We start from the raw sequence: 16,951 nt of genomic DNA on the forward strand, positions 1-16,951 counted from the left end.
GCTTCTACCCTTATTATTCAATCAAAACTGGTATCTCCCAAATTCTCATTAATCTCTTAATAGCTAAATCGAACAGCCTTTTCTCCATACTCATCCTTCTTGAAGTCTCTGCAACTTCTGACACTGTTAATCATCCTCTCTGATATTCTCTTCATTCTAGATTTTCATGACACTGCTATCTCCTGGTTCCCCTCCTGTTTGACCATCCCCTCAGTCTCCTTACTTACCAAGTCCTACCCTTTCTTTTGATCTCTAGTCTTGTCTCTCTAGCTGCCTAATGGACAGCTGGAACCTGATATCTTGTGGACATCTTAACTCAACATTTCAAAAAATGACTATCTTTCCCCCCACATCCTTTTGTTCTTCGTAATTTCCCTCTAACTGTTCTTGGCACTAATATCCTCTAGAAAACAAAGTTCCTAACCTAGGTGTTATCCACAACTCTTTCTCATCTTCCATATCTAATTTGTTGCCTAAGGCCTGTTGATTTTACCTTTTGTAACATCTCTCTCTTGTGCCCCCTTCTCTCATCTGATGCAGCTTCTACCCTCCTGCAGGCCCTTATCACCTCATACCTGGAAGACTACAGTAGCCTTTTTGGGTTGGCTTTCTAGACTCAAATCTCCCTCAGCTACAATCCATTCACCATTCAGCTATCAAAGCAATCTTCCTAAAGCACAGGTCTGACCATAAACTCTATTGGCTCTCTATTTCCTCCAAGACTGACTATAAATTCCTCTGTTTGGCTTTTACAGTCTTTTAAAAACGGATCCCTTTCTCCCTTCCAGGATCCTCACAACTTACTCCCCTACATGTGCTCTGCTATCCAGTGCTTAGTAGTGTGCCTAGCATATAACAGGCACTTCATAAATACCTGTTGAGCTGACTTGCCGCTGGCCTCCTTGCTGTTTTTCAGAGAAGACACTCCCATCTTCCAACTCCTTGCATTGCACTGGCTGTCCTCTAATCCTGGAATAGTCTTCCTCCTTCCACCTTCTGATTTACTTCAAGCAGCAACTAAAATCAATCTGGAAAAAGACTTTCCCAATTCTTTCTGATTTTCTGATAGGGCTCTATCTCTGTGATCATCTCCCATTTATTATGCCCACCCCCATATATACATACATATGTGTGTGTATGTGTGTATACACACATCTAGTATTGGGGTGTGTATATGTTTGTATATTATATATACATATATATATATATGGGGGTGGGTCTGTGTGTGTGTGTGCTCATATGTTTTCAAGTTGTGTCCCCTCATTAGACTGTGAACTCCTTGAGAGGAAGAATTGCTTCCCCCCTCCCCCCCATCTTTGTATCCCTGTGGATTACCAAAGTACCTGGTACATAGTAGGCACTTAAGGCTTGTTGATTAAAGAAAGATATCAAAACTTTTAAAATAATGTATCCATGAGAATGTCTTTAGTTCCCTGGAATTCATTGTCTTGTCACTTTAAAACATTTTTCAGTTATACCTTCATTTACAAAGAAGGCATTTTAGTCTAAAATACCCTAATGTATAGGATCTTAAAGAATAGTTTAAAAAAACTTCTGAGTCCAGGATTTGGTACTCTATTTTAAAAAACGATGTTTTCACTTCCTATTTACATTCTGCTCTGCTTTGTTTTTTTCCCCATCCATTTAAAATTTGGGGAGAAAACATTATTTAGTAAAATGATTTTTAAAAACAAATTTATTTAAAGTTTTGAGTTACAAATCGTATCCCTCCTTCCTCCCTGAGAATGTAAGCAATCAGATATAGGTTATACATGTGCAATTATGTAAAACATATAAAATAATTTTAAAGATATATTTTTGATTAAATTAATTTACAAAATGTTCCATCGGATCTTAAAGTCCATCGGAAATCACGTATTTTGTAAGAACACAGGCACAACAAATTAGGTTCGTGGCTGGATTGCTATTATTTTTTTAAACAATGAATGCTCACCTCTAAAGTTACTGATACTTTCCCCGCTAGAGAAATTACAAAAAGATACGGCCAATTTGTGAAATTCTAAATAAAAAACTTAAGTACATTAAAAGATGCCCAAAGTCCCTAAATCAGAAAAAGGGAAGTCAACAACCTTATTACAATCGTGTAGACAACCTTCCCTTCTAACACTACAACCAGAGTATTACATTTAATTTAAAAGTGAAGGAGAATTTATCGAGAGGCCCAGGGATAGCTGGGCTGCCAGGGAACGGTGCATCTGCGTGAGGGTCCCAACTCTGAAATGTCTGGACAGGGGGCCGTTTGGGGCTCTCTTACCAACCTCTCAGCCCCAGGTAGCGAAGAGAGATGGGGTCTCTTTTACGAGTACCTCCTTATTTTGGGGGAGAGAGAGAGAGAGATAGAGGGAGAGGGGAAGAGGGAAGGGAAGGAGTGAGGGAGAAAGGGACAGAGGGGGAGGGGGAGAGAACACGTGACCTCGGCATGAGCAGGTGAGAATACTTTGCAGGAAACACCTGCCAGATCCTGAAGACAACGCTATGGTCACCGGAAACGTTAGCCCTTCCTAGTGTTCTTAGCCCTCTAAAGTTTAGAGCCTATATCCTGCTTTCCCACCTCTACACATATAGTGACCTGGCTACATAACTCCAGCAATCCCGTTCCGAGAACAACTAGGGAAGAGACTGGATCCGGGTGTCCGAGAGCAGTACAACTGATATAGGCGAACCAATCATAGCATACTACAACTCCCAAGATGCCTTTTCCGCCCTCTCGGTTTCCGGTGCTGCGTAGTTTCCGGAGCGGATCGCAACCTGGAGTCCGGATCCGATCCCGGTCTGCACATTCCAAAGGCAGGTAACCCCCCCCCCCGCCCCCCGACCACCCCCTGCACGCGCTGCTACCTCCAGCCCCGCGCACCCCTATCCTTGCCCCGTTCACCGGCACCCCCAGTGAGCACCCGAGTGTCCCCAGGGGCCCACCATTAGAGGGAGGGGAGGGAATCCTCCCTCCCTCCCCTCCTTCTCTCTAGCCCCACGGGGTTGACTTGCACTCAACACACGGTCCCCAGTCCATCCGCCATGCCGACTGTTCTTTGTTACATTCTCTGAGTTGAAGGGGAACAGTTGGAGATCGGAGTCAAAACCCGGCTGGATTTCAGCAGAGTAACTCCTGGATTTCCCTGGTTTGCTCTATGTACACACCAGCGCCGCGTCGCACTGCTTAGGGTTGCAACGGGAAGCAGCTTTAAAAAAAAAAAAAAAAAAAAAAAAAAAAAAAAAGCTGCCAGGGGCTGGTTTCTTGGCCTGGCTGACGGATCTTGGGTTGGACCAGTATGTGCCTTTGTGCGGCGCCCGTGTATTATTGTCTTGTCTTGGGCTTTCCAGAACCCTAAAAAATCCATACTAATTTGAGAGGTTAGGAGAAAAGAGGGTGTCGTGGGGAGGGTGTGGCAATGACATTCTCTTCTAGAGCTCCATCTTCCACAGCTGCTTTCTTTGCGGGAGGGTTAGTTTTGGAGGAGGGACAGAGAAGCCAATTTTGGATAAGGAGGCTATATGTCAGTTTGTTGTGCTGGGATCTGGATTCCTACTAATTCAGGCAATATTATTTTCTACCCTCCCCTATGCATTGGTTTAAATGAGCTCTTTTGTAAGGCCCTGGAAGAACTTAATTGGTGGAGAGCTCTGGATTGAAATTTGGAAGGGATTTTTTATTTCTCTCTCCACCCACATTTTAGAGATGCATACCTCGAAGAAGTCTTGATGAAGCATTCAGCATTCCCTCCCTTGCCCCCCCCCCCAACCCTTTTATATCAAAGCCATTTTTGGTGGGGAGGTATAGAAATGAAATAAAAAGCTTTTGTGTATTTGTGTTATGTAGTTTCACATTTATAAATCTCATTATAATGCAAATGATGACCCGATGATAGTGATTTAAGGATTGCCTCTCCAAGTCCTTTGAATCAGTTCTTCCTGCTGTTTCTTTTCCGAGGCCAAGGTGCTTAAAGGTGCTTATTTTACCTTCCTAGATGGCGCTGTTATCCTCAGCGCCTCGATTTTACACTTTGGCATGAGCTATTAGATGGAAAGCGTAGGAAATCAAAATTCTACCCCAATACTCTATGGAATGGTGCATCCAGGGATTATAGTTGGCAGTTCTTTTCCTTTAATACTGTGGTAGTTTACACATAATAATTATGTTATTATGCATAATCACATTGATATATCATAATAATTATATTGTGCATACTTATTAATAATAGACATAATAATATTAACCAACTTCGATTGGATGACCTCCACTTCCCTTCGAAGTTGATTGTCTTTTCCTCACACAATGTTTAAACAAATGTGATTTCTAACACACTTCATACTGAGTCTTCAAAACCAAATAGAAGTGGGGGCAGCTAGGTGGCGCAGTGGATAAAGCACCGGCCCTGGATTCAGGAGTACCAGAGTTCAAATGCGGCCTTAGACACTTGACACTTATTGGCTGTGTGACCCTGGGCAAGTCACTTAACACCCAAAAAAGACAAACACCCAAATAGAAGCAATAGTTGGCATAGTAGGTAGAACACTGGACTTGGAGTCAGGAAGACCTGAATTCAAATCCAGCCTCAGATGCTTAATAGCAGTTTTATTATATCAACATGTTAATATTAACATAATAGTGTATATTTTCTCTGCATCTGCTTTAGCATTCATATCCAAAGTTTCAAATAAACCAATTAGGTTTGTAGGCTTCCGACATAGTTTTGCGTATACAACTTTTTAAAAAAATATTTTCTTTTAAAATTTTAATTCAATGTAATCTTTTTTATATTAATTTGATTTTGTGTTAAAATTTAAAGGACAAATTTGTTTGGATAGTGTTTTTCTCATGGACCCATGGTATGGTTATGACCCTTGTTAATGGTATGACCATTTTTGCTGTTTTGATTTCAAATGATTATTTTTTTTTCTCCTGCAGTTTCAGAAATGAATATTTATTGTATGCTATTGGGTCTGTTGCTTTGCATTTATCTGGTGGGATTAATAAAGTATCAAGCTGTAGCATAGGTTTTTGAAGAAAAAAATTCAAGTGTAGCATTTTGCATACTTGCTTCCTTTTTTAAATACTTAATTTTAATTTGGGGAAATGATTGCCAGAGAAATGCAAAAAACAATATTATGTTTAATGTTAGAAACAGGAGGGACACTCTTTCTTAGGCAAATTTCAGAGTAAGCCTTATTAGATTGTAGCTACACTTTCTGAGAAGGAATTCCTAGGGTATATAATCTTAGGAAAAAGACAACCAGGAAAAACAGTACTGAATTTAGAGGCAGAAGACTTGGGGAATGCCTCTACTGTCTGTGTGATCTTGGAGAAAGTCACTTTGCATTTAAAACCTGCATTCCCTCATCTATAGAAATGGATGTAAAAAGTAAATATAAAACCTACCTGCTCTTTTAGTTAGGTTATTATGAGGATGAAATCATTTAATGTATCGCTAGGACTTTGAAAGCTATAAAGCCTAACAAAATATAAGTTGATATATTTTTTCAATTTGTACTATTGACAATACAGCCATTTTCAAATGTGAACTTTTTTTTTAACTACATGTAAAATTCTAGGGCCCCATTGAAATTTGCTTATTGTGAATTTGCATGAATAGCATTAGTAAATTTTAAGGGTAACGTGTATATACATTATTAGTAACTTTAATGCAAATACCTTTAGATTCCTAAATTTTTAGGACAATTTATTGGCAGCATAGCCCTTATCTTTTATGTTGTTATGGGACTTGTAGAAAATTAATTTATTCTTCTCATCATTTTATACATATGGAATCTTATAAATGGATATATGTAGCTTTTCATATATCCCTATATTTCTAAGCATCTGTGATTTAATCTGAATGGGGGATCTTTCTGCTGATAGAAATCAAAACCCTTCCATATTATCCCATCCTTTTCAACTCTTGTTCATGCTTACCCACAGATCTTAAGTAAAGGATTTATCCAACAGAATTGAGTCCTTCCTTTGGTTCTTTCAGTATATCAAAATACCAGTGTGTTTCATTTCTGGCTGTCCATCTGTTGTTTTTCTCTTTTATTTATTCTATCTCTTTTTCTGGCCATGTGTGTATTCAAATACTGTCTTTTATTCAAGTTCATTTGGTTTTAGAATTCAGATCTTTTTGACCATAAATCCAGGGTTCTTTCCACTATACTTTGCTGCTACAGTCTATTTTGTACCTGCTAGGAATCTTTCAATTATTCTCTCTGAGATTATGGTGTTACATAATTCTTAACTATATATTCACTAGGAAAATAGTGGTGTTAAATAAATGAAAATGTATTTTGTGGCACCAAACTATTTTGGATCATTTAAAGTATTGTATGATTCCCCAAATTTGATGTAACCTGACCATTTTTCAGTGCTCAATATTGGGTCCATCTACTGTGTCCTTCTGCAATGCTGAAATCTGTAGATATATTGTTTTACTGACTTTCCAGACTGTCCATCAAACTGCAAGCCATTGGCCATAGATGGTTTCCAGTTATTTTGTTCTCAGTTGTGGCTTATTAATCCAGTCTCTTTGACATTGCTGTGGTTCTCTTTAAGGAAAATTTTGTAATATGGGGCTTGATATACAAAGTAATTTATAAATAGAAACCTTGTATTGAGAGAATTCATTTGTACTCTTGCTAGAGGGCTTCTGTGAAATTGTATTGTATAGTAGAAAGAATGCTGGACCCAAAAACTTGAATTGTAATCTTGCCATTGACACAAATTGTGTAATTATGGACAAAGCACTTAACTACTCTGAACTCAATTCCTTTATCTGTAAAATGGAGACAATATCTGTAATATGTACTTTACAGAGTTGTGGCAAAAATCAAATGAGATTTTTGTGAAGTGTTTTTTAAATCTTAAAGTTTTATAAATTATATATGTATTATATGTGTATATACGTATGTATGTGGGTGTGTATATATCTGTCTGTCTTTTACCAAGGATATTCACTTCAGAAATATAGCTAGAACAAACATAGATATTTCCTCCTAATATCTCAGGCTATAATAATTTCCCCATATACTTCATTGGTCTTCAGATGTGGGGAATGTGGAGAAAGATTAAGCTCAAAACTTAGCTCAGTTCCTATATAGCAGTGGTTCCACCAAATTTATATCCAAAGGTATCACTTTGAGAAGAGTTTTGCTAGGCTGGGGTCTCATATGAGACACTAGGCAGTGATCTCACTCTATATTATTAATCACTCCTTGTGGCATGAATTCTGAGCTGGCTACAAAATCTGGTCTGGTTCATAACTCTTGGATTCTGGTGGCTGACTTTCCCAGCCATTGAAACTCCCAAGATAAGTATTCCCCTGTACTTAGAATGGAACAGAACAAACAAAAAGGCCAAAGAGGCCTTTCTACGGGGTCATATGACCAGAGAAAGGGAAGTTCCCCTTGACCTTCCCTTTAAAGTATGTTTTTTTCACTAGATAGCATCACACCACCAGTGTGCAGCTGAAGACAATGATGTGAAGAGTCAAAAGTACTACTATAATTGTCAGTTGTTAATTTTATCATTGTTATCTTTATCTTAGTCCCAGTCTCTAGCTTTTATACCTCATTTGATGCTAATATTCTGAATTATTAAAATTATTCCTGAGGTTGTATAATTATAATTTTGATATTTGCTTTGATATAAATTTGATTTTTTTATTAAGAAGAAATTGAGGAGAACTTTCAAAGGCTGCAAGTTTCTTTTAAAAATCAATAAACAATAGATTCGGGGCAGCTCGGTGACACAGTGGATAGAGCACCCCACTGGAGTCAGGAGGACCTGAGTTCAAATCCGGCCTCAGACACTTACCAGCTGTGTGACCCTGGGCAAGTCACTTAATCCCAATTGCCTCACTAAAAAAAAAAACAAAACAAAACAATAGATTCAATAGGATCTTATTTTCTATATTGCTTTCAATCAATATGCTCTCGAATGTTTTGACTGGAAAAATAACTATTGTAAAAAAGTAATTTGCAAAAATCTGACTCTTCCCCTTTTCCATTTTTTTCATCAAGAGTATCATTTCTGATAATTTTAATAAAAAATTCATAGAGATGAGGAAGCAAACATATAAGCTGGTAATTGCTATTGTTTTCTCCTTTCCCTTTTTTTGATAGAAGCCCCATGCATGGATCATTCCCATTTATCTACAATATTCTTTAGGGATTTTTTTTTTTTTTGGAAAAATCTCCTTTATTGACTTGCTTCTTCCTCAGTTGTTTTGCATTGATTGATTTATAAAGAGCTAATTCTGAGAGCCTTTTAAGTTGTATGCTTCTGGCACAGATTTCTTCTCTTTATATTTGGTAAGATCCAGAATGACTTCTTTACTTCATCTTCTTACATTTCTTTTTTCTTTTTTTTTCTGGCGGGACAATGAGGGTTAAGTGACTTGCCCAGGGTCACCCAGCTAGTAAATATCTGAGGTCGAATTTGAACTCAGATTCTCCTGAATCTAAGGCTGATGCTTTATCTACTACGCCACCTTGCTGCCCCTAATTGTCTCTTTCTCAAATGATGTATCTTGTGGCCCTGGACCCTAAACTCCGTTTACATGACTTTGGAGGGAATGCCTTTAATTAATTATTTAACCCAAGACCCCTAACATTTCTCCTGTCAAAATCAGAATTTAATTACTGCCATGCAAAATCTTGTTCACCCCTTTTCCACCCCTGCCTTCCCTGGGACTAAAAGGCTCTTTTGACAGTATTGAACACATAAAATCATCTTTCATTTTTCTCTCTTCACATTACTTCCCCCGCCCCCAATCGGTTTACATAGTCTCACTTCTTAAATCTTTTATCTTTGCTGTCTTTTATGTTTCTTCACAATTTGTGTTTCCCTTTAAAAAAAGGCCAAGTCCAAGAATTCAGAGCCATATCTACTCCAGCCCTGATTTAATCATGCTCCATGTGGTATTAGTATCGACATTTTATCAAGAATCTAGTAGAGTGCAAATGTTTCTTTTATTGATGAAAATTGATAATCAATTCAGTAAGCATTTATTAAATGCATGGTCGATAGAAGGTCAGCCTTGAAATCCTCTGCTTCTGTGACAAGTGGCCTCTATGTTGCCAGGCAACTAAGATTACAAGTTGCAGAGCAGTTGCTGATATACACTGGGAGTTGACTATACCAATAAAATAACAGATCAAGTAAAAATACAATAGATTAAAATATTTGTGAGGCATTGGCACTAGGGATTTATAAACAAAAATTGAAACAATTTAGGGACCTCAATGGAGACTTAATAACAAAATCTTAACTAACAAGTAGGTCAAAGAACAAATCATAGAAGCAATATTAGACAATGTGAGTGATGACAGTATATCAAAACTTCTGGGATACAGACAAAGCAGTTCTTGGGGAGGAAATATATCCCTTAACAAAACAGGATAAGAAGATTAATGAACTGAATAAACATTAAAATATACAATCCCAACAAATTAACTCCAAAGAGAAAATCTTGAAAATTAGAGGAGAGACATTTAAATTGGAAAACTGATTTTTTGGAAAGTGTAACAAAATTGAAAGACCTATAGCTAACCTAGTGTAAGAAAAAGGGCAGAAAATAAAATCAAATGAACAGAATAAAAAATAAACAAGGTAAAAATCACAAGAAAACCAAAAGAAATAAAAATAATTATCAGAATCCCTATGCAAAACTACATGCAAACAAAACTATCAAAACAAAAGAGAGGATCACTTTAAAAATATATAAAATACCTAGATAGAGCACCATATAGAGATATTAAGCAATCCAATCTCAGAAAAGGAAATAGAATGAATTGTAAAGTAACTACTAAAGAAAATAATTGGTCCTGATTGACTTATAGGAGAATTCCATCAAATTTGTAAAGAACAATGAATACAAATTCTCTCAAATATTGAGAAAGTGCTCTATCAAAAACTTTTAATGAGAAAATTGTTTTAATACCTAAACTAAGAAAGGATTAGGCAAAGAAAGAGAATTGTAGACCAATATTAATGAATGTTGATTTTAAAATGTTAAATCTTTTCAAACAGATTACTTCAGTTTGTTCAAGAAATCATTATGACCAGGTCAGATTTATGGGAGTGATACAAAAATGTTTTGCAATTGGGAAAATAACCATCTTATAAAGAACAGAAATGTCTAAATTGACAAGATTATCTCAATAGATTCAGAAAACCCTTTAACAAAATATAACATGTTTGTTTAAAATCCCCAGAAGGTATAGGCATAGAAGGGTCTTTTTTTAATATAATAAGTATGTATTTAAAATCAAATCCTGGAATCAGAAAATTTCCCAAGAACTATAGAAATGAATCAGTAAAATTTAAGAGAAAGAAATTAAAAGTGTAAAAATTGGTAAAGAGGACATAAAATCTTCTGCTGCTGATATGGTGGTTTACTTAGAAAATCCCAGGGAATCAGCCAAGCCAGGATACTAATTAAGACAATAACTTCTGCAAACCTGCAGTCTACAAAATAAAGCATCAAAAATCAAAAGCATTTCTATATAACTACAAAATCAAAGAGTCAGTAATAGTAAAAGGAATCCCATTCAAAGTAACTATAAAATGTGTAGAATATATGGGAGTCACTTTATCCAAGTATACTCAATACTTGCATATATTAAATTACAAAATTCTTCTTAGAGAAATAAAGAAAACAATTTAAATAACTGGAAGAATAAAAATGTGGCACAGGACTTAGGACCTGAGTTCAAGTCCAGCCTCAGACAATAAAGTAGCTTGGTGACCCTGGGCAAGTCACTTAACCCGGTTTGCCTCGGTTTCCTCATATGTAAAATGAACTGGAGAAGGAAATGGCATTATTTTTTGAGGGGGCAGCTAGGTGGCGCAGTGGATAAAACACCAGCCCTGGGTTGAGGAGGACCTGAGTTCAAATCCGGACTCAGACACTTGACACTTACTAGCTGTGTGACCCTGGACAAGTCACTTAACCCTCATTGCCCCACCAAAAAAAAAAAAAGAAGAAGGAAATGACAAACCACTCCAGTATCTTTGCCAAGAAAACCCCAAGAAGGGTCACAAAGGGTCGGACACAACTGAAAAATGACTAAACAACAACAGTAACACCAAATTAATTTACAGTTAATGTTATATTAATAAGTCGGAAGAATACTTTACTGATCTAGGTAAAATAGCAAGATTCAATTTTGTACAAACAAAAGATCTAGAATATTAATGGAAATAAAGGGAAAAAGAAATAGGAATGAAGATGGAATAGCATTTCCAGAATTCAAAGGAAATCATTTTAGTACTCATAGAAAAGTAGCTCATTGGATAGACATGGGAAAGAGATAATTACATAATCAAGGGATAGAGATAGTTACAACATAGAGTTAATTTTTACTAGTTGAAATTAAAAAGTCATATAAACAATGCATCTAGGATAAGAAGGTAAGTGGTCAAATGGTGAAAAGAAATTTTTTATCAAATATATCTTAAGTGTTTGGTATTTAGAATACATAGATAACTAACTGAAATATGGCTAAAAAAATTCCGCAGTAGAACAGATCAAAGGCTATGACCTGACATTTCTCAAATTAAGAATTGCAAACTATGAAGAACTATATGAAAGAATTCTCCAGATCACTAGTTGTAAGAGAAATGTAAATCACACACTTTATACCTTTTGCTTAACTTTGAATTATGCAAATAAGGTGAATAAGATCCATATTCTTTGATATAGAGATTCTACTTCTAGCTATGGCAAGACAAAGGAAAATGAAACAGTACTGGAGGAACCAGAAGACCCTGTTGGATTCCCAAGACGTCTTAGAACCATAGAGGGATAGTCTCAAAATAGTTCAAAGAAATAAGAATCGCAAAAGCAGAACTTAGGGCTTGTAAAGAAGAAAAAACTGGAAGAATAGAAAAATTTGAATCCACAATAGTGAATCTCTCCAAAGAATGAAAAGAGAGAACAATTGATTGGGAATGCCAATACACATATGTGAGGGGCAATATGGAGGAACAGAAGAAAAATCAGTAATATTAAAAGAAACATCTATTAGAGAGATAAGGAGAAACCTTTTATGGATCTTTTATTGCCTTTGGGGAAAAAAAAACATGTTGTGCAGGCTATCATTTGAGAATCTCTGTAATCTGTTTCTAATCTATCTTTTTTCTTTTTCTAATCTATCTTTCAAGACATTGTTCATTTGAACATTTCAATATTGTTCATTTCAACAAAGATTTATTAAGTACCTCCTAGGAGCCAGCACTATGCTAAGCACTGTAACAATGCTGAAAACAAAAAGGAGTTTTCATTCTACTGGAAGGAAACTATATACATACAAAAGTAAATACACAATATATTCAAAGTTAGTCTGCCAGTAAACGTTTATTAAGCACCTACTATACTACATAGAATTTGGAGGCAGGAAAGTGTTGGGAGTGACTAACAACTGGCAAGTTCAGGAGACATCTTCTCTAAGAAGTGGCACTTGAGCTAAGATGTGAATGGAAGTTCAGACTACAGGGGGCAGAGGTGGAAAAAAAGTACAAGAAAAAGGGGGTAGGGAGGGTGGATAACCTGAGTGATATGGAATATCACAGGCTGTTCAGCTAACAAGCAAGCCAGTATTAGCAAGAAATGTGAAATTGGTCTGGAAAGAGACCTTGTTAATGTCTTAAAAAAAAAAAAAAAGAAGAAGAATCTGTATTTTAGTCTAGGAGCAACAAAGAATCCCTTTTTGAACAGGGAAATGACAAGGTCAGATCTGTGCTTTAAGGAAATTATTTTGGCAACTTTGTGGAGGATGGATTAGAGAGGGGAGAGAGTGAAGGCAGGGGGACCAATTGTAATAATCTAGCAGATATTCATTAGGGTGTAAACTGGAGCAAATTTAAGAAAAATAGTATGGAGATAGAATATTCACTATTTTGTCAACTGATAGGCGTAGAGTCAAGGACGAATAAAGAGCCAAGGATAATTCTGAGGTTTTAAAGAATCATTCTAGGGCTGGCTAGGTGGTGCAGTGGATAAAGCACTGGCCCTGGATTCAGGAGTACCTGAGTTCAAATACCTGAGTTCAAATCCGGCCTCAGACACTTGACACTTACTAGCTGTGTGACCCTGGGCAAGTCACTTAACCCCCATTGCCTGGCAAAACAAACAAATAAACAAATAAAGAATCATTCTAGAAATAGAGGCATTAAGAAGAGGTTTCAGAAGGGGAAATAATGAATTCCATTATAAATAAGTTTGAGATGCCTGGGCAGCACTCAGGTGGAGATGTATAGCAGCAATTTGTCCTGCAGATCAGGAGAAAGGGGACTGAATACTTTTGGAAATCATCTGCATAGAGATGACAGTTGAACCAATGGAAACTGATAAAAATCATGTAAGAGAGAGTGGTCTCTCATTGGTTGTTAGTAAAAAAAAAAAGTCTGTGTATTTTCCTCAGACTAATTTTCTTTTTTATTTGTTAATAAGTAGAAACCCCCTAGGAAGTTAAAGTGTTATAATAAAGGCAACTCACTAATTTAAGTAAGAGCAATATGGTGGTTAGACAATATCTTGATTACTCATACCAACATTCTCAACTTTATTTCTAAAAAAAGTCTCCATGACATCTCTTACAAATCTAATATTTTACGGGAAGATAAAAATCAGGAGGGAAAACCAGAGCCAGTGAAAACCCTATGGAATACCTAGTTAAGAAAATGGCTTTTTTTTTTTACTTGATGTGACTTAACATTTTCTTGTGGGCACCAAACTGTACGGTATTTAATAAAGTGGTTTTCTGAAAGGTTTTTTTTTTGTAACAGTCAACTTTTTACAAGACATTTTATATTATTTGTTTACAGAAGAGTAATATTCATTACATTCATGTACCACTGTTTGTTTAATTGTTCCTTAATGGATGGGCATCTGTTTTGTTTCTAATTCTTTGCTATCACAAAAAGTGCTCCTATAAACATTTTGGTATATATGGCTAATTCAGTGGCTTCCTTGGGGTGTAATCCTAGGCACAGACTCAGAGATTATGGACATTTCAGTCCATATTTACATAATACAGTACACATTTATGTACATTTATATAATCCCAAATTTGAAAATGTTTGTTGTTGTTTGTTCTTCATTTTCAAAGAGGGGACCATGACATTGGGGTGATGTCATGACTTTCACTGAATTAGATTTACGTGAGGGATGGCTGTGTAAGGTCACCAACCTCACTCTCTCCTTCAGAGCCATCTGGGTCCAGTGGCAAGATATACATCAGGATGACTATAGATGGCCCCAGATGTTTAAAGCAATTGAGGTTAAGTGACTTCCCCAGGGTCACCCACTAGTAAGTGTCTGAGGTGAGATTTTAACTCAGGCCCCTTTGACTTCAGGGTCACTGTGCCACTTAGCTTCATTTACATAATCCCAAATTTGAAAATGCTGTATTGATTCATTATTAATGCATTAGTATGCTTATTTTATCTGTATTGTCTTTGCCAGTTTTCAAGGTGTAAGATGAAACTTCAGAGTTGTTTTGATTTGCACTTTAATTATTATTAGTGACTTGCACTATTCTTTTATGTGGTTGGTAGTAATTTGTAGTTCTTTTAAGAACTGTTCATATCCTTTGACTACTTTTCTGTTGAGGAATAGCTTTCAGGATACACACATGCATGCAAACATTTACATATATGTACATACAGAATATGATCATGTCAGCACATATACACAGAATAGATTTGTATATGTGCATGTACATATAAACACACAGATATATATATGTGTGTGTGTGTGTGTGTGTGTGTGTGTGTGTGTGTGTGTGTGTGTGTATTCCAAAAGCTATTCCCCAGTAGAAAAGTAGCCATATGAACATATGGACATGTGAATATGTAATTCTTCAAAAAATTACAAACTATTACCAACCATACACACAATTGTATATATGTGTATTGTGTGAACATCAGTAGTGCACTAAATTACCTGTTTTATCACAGCACTTCCAATGTTTGTAATGTTTTTCCGATGTTGTTTTCAGTGTTTTTCCTTTTTTTGTTATCTAAGGCAAATGTACCAGCAGGCTATTGTAGTAGTCCAGGTATGGACTATAAGGCAGCTAGACAGCACAATGGTTAGAGCACTGTGCTTGGAATCAGAAGACTTACCTCTATGATGAGTTCAAATCTAGCCTCAAACACTTACTAGCTCTGTGACCCTAGGCAAGTCACTTAAGCCTGTTTGTCTCAGTTTTCTCATCTGAAAAATGAGGTGGAGAAGGAATGGTACTCTACTCTAGTATCTTTGCCAAGAGTCAGACTTGACTGTATAACACCACCACTTATTGTTTTAAGAAAAGCTCCATTTATTTCCTGTGCTTTCTAGTATTTTTAACAGGCATAGCTCTTGTACTTTGTCTAAAACCTTTTTTTGCCTCTATTGAGATGATCATGATTTTTGTTTTTGTTATTGTTGTGGTCAATTAGATTTATAGTTTTTCTAATATTGAACTAGCCTTCTGCATTCCTGGTAAATTTCCAGCCAGATTATAGTTTACTTTGTGACATATTGCTGTAGTCTGTGTGCTAATATGTTATTAAAAATTTTCTATCACTATCCATTAGGCAAATTGTTTTTATTCTCCCTGGTTTATCCAGTATTAAGACTATGTTTGGCGGCAGGCGGCCGGCGGGGGGTGGTGTTCAGCTAGATGGCACAGTGGATAAAGCACTGGCCCTGGATTCAGGAGGACCTGAGTTCAAATCTGGCCTCAGACACTTGACACTTACTAGCTATGTGAGCCTGGGCAAGTCACTTAAGCCTCATTGCCCCACCACAAAAAAAAAAAAAAAGAAGAAGAAGGAAAGAAAGATTATGTTTGTGTTATAGAAAATATTTGATCTTTGCCCTTTTTTGGTGGTAGGGGATGCTATTGGAGTTAAGTGATTTGTCTAGGGTTACACAGATAGTAAGTATCTGAGACCACGTTTGAACTCAGGTCCTCCAAATTCCTGGCCACCTTGTTGCCCCTTTTCCTATTTTTTCCCCCCAAACAGTTAATGTAGTATTGGGATTAATGGTTCTGAATTTGCTTGCAAATCCTTCTGGTCCTTGAGTTTTTTCCTTTGGGAGTTTATTTCATTTATGGCTTGTTCAATTTATTTTTCTAACATAGGGTTTGTGCCAAGTGAATTTCTGGTTTAGGCCTCTTGCTGCCACTGTGATAAGAGAAAGACTATGATGAGAAAGAAACTCTGGCTCGTATTTCTTGCCATCACTATAATAAGACACTGATCTAGTCTCTATTTCAAGCTTCCAAAGAGTGTTCCTAGAAGCTCAAAAGTCAGAACACCTGCAAAATCAAGACAGGGAAGGCCACAGCTTCTACTTTGACCATCTGGCAAATGTCCATATTTGCTCCTTTCTATTATTTGTTTCCAGATATGTATATGCTTATCTTTCCCTCCTAATTCTGTAGAAGTCCATTTTTCTTTGCTTCTTATATATTCACATTCTGTATAAGGTTGCTGAAGCTGATGATTTAGACTCTCAAACTTTTTATACAGATGAGCCTGTGCTCCAAATGTAAATTAAAATCTTCAGATAACTATTTCTGCATGGTGATTGGCAGCTGGACCTCATCAGTGGAGCTGTTGGATAATTTTTATATCAGATTACTTAAGTATTCTATTTACTGTTCTGTTGATCTGTGCGATCTATATTCTGGTAAATATTCATCCATTTCATTTAAATTGTCAACTATTGACATAATTGGATGCAGTAGCTCCTAATAATTGCTTTTATTTCTTCAATTAGTTGTGAATTCAAGTTTTTCATTTTTGATATTGGTAATTTGATTTTTTCATTTAAAAATCAAATTAACTAATGACTTCACTATTTTATTGTTTTTCCTTTCTTTTTTATTTTCAAAAACACCCAGCACCAAAGGACTGAAAGAGGCCGGGGACAAAACACTA

The 16,951-nt window shown here is 36.4% G+C and overlaps 1 protein-coding gene across 1 annotated transcript in view; it reads left to right on the forward strand.

The window, feature by feature from the left end:
• The first annotated feature begins 2,730 nt into the window (after nucleotides 1-2,730).
• PRDM15 (PR/SET domain 15) overlaps nucleotides 2,731-16,951 on the forward strand; it is a 198,488-nt gene continuing 184,267 nt past the window's right edge. Inside the window, exon 1 of the mRNA XM_043998592.1 lies at nucleotides 2,731-2,808. The gene's annotated coding sequence lies outside the window, so the exon portion shown is untranslated. The remainder of the gene's footprint in view (nucleotides 2,809-16,951) is intronic.

Source organism: Dromiciops gliroides, chromosome 3, assembly GCF_019393635.1.
Source record: "Dromiciops gliroides isolate mDroGli1 chromosome 3, mDroGli1.pri, whole genome shotgun sequence".
In the NCBI taxonomy this organism is placed as follows: Eukaryota; Metazoa; Chordata; class Mammalia; order Microbiotheria; family Microbiotheriidae; genus Dromiciops; species Dromiciops gliroides.